Source organism: Solanum tuberosum, unplaced genomic scaffold, assembly GCF_000226075.1.
Source record: "Solanum tuberosum cultivar DM 1-3 516 R44 unplaced genomic scaffold, SolTub_3.0 scf00131, whole genome shotgun sequence".
Taxonomy (NCBI): domain Eukaryota; kingdom Viridiplantae; phylum Streptophyta; class Magnoliopsida; order Solanales; family Solanaceae; genus Solanum; species Solanum tuberosum.
The window spans coordinates 16,300-19,191 of NW_006239054.1; positions in this window are offsets into that span (position 1 = coordinate 16,300).

The following is a 2,892-nucleotide window of genomic DNA, read 5'->3' on the forward strand; positions in this document are numbered from 1 at the left end:
ATTTTTATAACTAATATATATTTACATAAAATTACATAAATTATTTATAAGAACAACATTACTAATTCTAATCAACAAATACTCCAGACTCCATACCTATCACACAAAATGCCTAACTTTAACCACCGGTAAACGAAATAGGTTATTAGGAGAGAAACATATGATTAAATCCGAAATTAAATCGGAAGTAGACAGGGTGATGTTGTGCCATATGCATATTACCTCTTCTTACCCAATAATAATATGCCTCCATTCAAATCTTCATATTTTATCTATCTAATATATTGACGAAAAATCTTATTATTATAAATTTTTAGTATTTATGTTTCTTTCCCAATTTTTCTCATACACCAAAATGAAATGATAGCCTTATTTTTATTTATTTTCTTTCTCTATTGTGAGTATATATATGATGCGTTGCAAAATATTTTTGTCCAAGTTAAGGAACCTTGAACAAATTAAATTAAAGCTACAGCATATGATAAAAACATGGATTGCATTTCTTACCTTTTCACCATATCAAAATAACAAATAATTATGAGAATAAATATACCTATCATAGCTTTGCTTCATTAATATTTATTCTTGACTTCTTATAGTATAGTACCTCAATTTTTATTTGTTTGGTAGCTGATTTGATTTGATAGGGAGTTTAAGAAAATTTTAGAAAAATATTTAAATTTTGTAGTATTAAATTAAAGTTAAGTAGATTGTAGAATATTCTAAAATATATTTTTATCTTGTGGTATTAAATATTTTGTGTGAAAAATTAAAATTAAAGAATTATAAAAAAAACATTTTTCAAAGAAGCTAAAAAGAAGAGTATGACGAAAAAATTGAAGTAATCATTTTTTTTAACTACTGAAATCATAAGATTGATTAACCAGTATTATTACTTTATTTTATAATATAAATATAAAACAAAATGAAATCCGGATTGAGTTAATTGAATTTTTTTTTAACTACTGAAATCATAAGATTGATTAACCAGTACTATTACTTTATTTTATAATATAAATTTAAAGCAAAATGAAATCCGGATTGAGTTAATTGATTAATTGATTGAAGACATTTCCTAGGATAGGGTGTGGTTAGATAGTTGATATTCATCAAAGTCTAAATTCCAATCTAAATTATGCGAATATATAATTTATTGATAGGAAACTCTTTACTCCTTAGTGCGCCCATCCGGTGAGAAATTTGAATCAATTAAATATGTTAGTTTGATATATAGAAGTGAATTACCACAAAAATAAAGTTGAATTTATACTCACACATTTTGGGGTTCATATATATATATATAACCGATTATTATAGCTTCACCCCCATTGAAATAGCGATGGTTAAACAAGAACATGTCCCATTCACAATATAATTTCAAATAGTATATTTTATTTAAAAATTTACATATTATATGTATAAATAATTTATTCAGAATCTAATAAAGTATATTTTTAAAATTTAAAATTCATAAATTTAAAACTCTAGCTCCGCCTTTATTATTTTTTAACTGTCCAAATAAATTTTAGGTACAAGTTACAACACTGGACTTTATCATACTTCGTAGTTCGTAGTATTACTTTAAATTTTTTTAAAAAGCAATAGGGTGTGCATCGGTCGGTTCGGTTCGATTTTATGTATTATTGGTTCGGTTTATCGGTTTATCGGTTTATCGGTTTTTAAATATGTTAAATCAATAACCAAACCAATAAGATTTTTTTTATCGGTTTTTGATTTATTGGTTTTGGTCCTTAACAATTCGATTTTCGGTTTACCAATAAGAAAATACTTATAAAACAAATATATGACTTTTCTAATAAATTTGATGCGAAACACAATAATGTAACTTTGCAAATGCTCATAAAATAGAAACAATAATAACAAACATGAAAAGAAATATACAAGTGTAACACAAAGAGAAATTAAGAAAAATAGGGTTTTTACTTTAGATTTAAACGTGTTGTCTAATGTGAAATTGTGAACTCAAATTTATTGTGAAGTGTGAATTGAAGGCTAAAGGACAAAAATAGGAAGTAGTAAGATATTGAGATTAATATATAATATTTAGGGTATTTTACATAAATCCCACTATTTTAAATCCTAATTACTAGGATTCCTGATAGTTTGTAATATTATCCATCCACATATTTTTGAAAAATCTAAAAAGATTGTTATTTTGTAAAGAACTACTACAAAAAATTATGAATACTATGTATTTATATTGCAATTTGCACATATATTCCACAATAAATAAATATTATTCTTACATCTAAACATTGCATTAGTTGTGTAAGAGTCTTATAATATTGAAAATCAAATATCGTATGAGTTATATGAAGATTATACTAGTTATTCACAAAATATATCTCAATATATCTAATTCGGAATCTCCTTTGAACTTCCATATTGTATACACTACATACTGTACATATATATTGCTTATTAAATATCAAAGCATGGTTCTGTTTTTATTTTTTTAAATAAATATATAAAGAAATATATATATATTTTTAAACTATTTGCAATTCAAATGCCACCAGAATTAATGGGGCACTCCCACTCTTCTTTTTTGTAAAAAATCAACCATCATTTGGGGCCAAAAGATTTTTCTTGAAAAAGTTACTACTTATGAATATATATTGTTCGATCAATTAATTTATCAACATAGATAAAATATACATAATTAATACATTTTGTACATAGAGTTCATTGTATATATGTAAATTATAAATTTAATAATTGTAATATATTAAAATTCTAAATTTATAAATTTTAAATATCAACTCCGTATCTATTAATAAACCTCCATCAAGATAGAGCATACACACAAAAAAAAAAACATGAATTTAAATAAAGGTGGGTAGGGTGGGGAAAGGGGGGGGGGGGCATTGC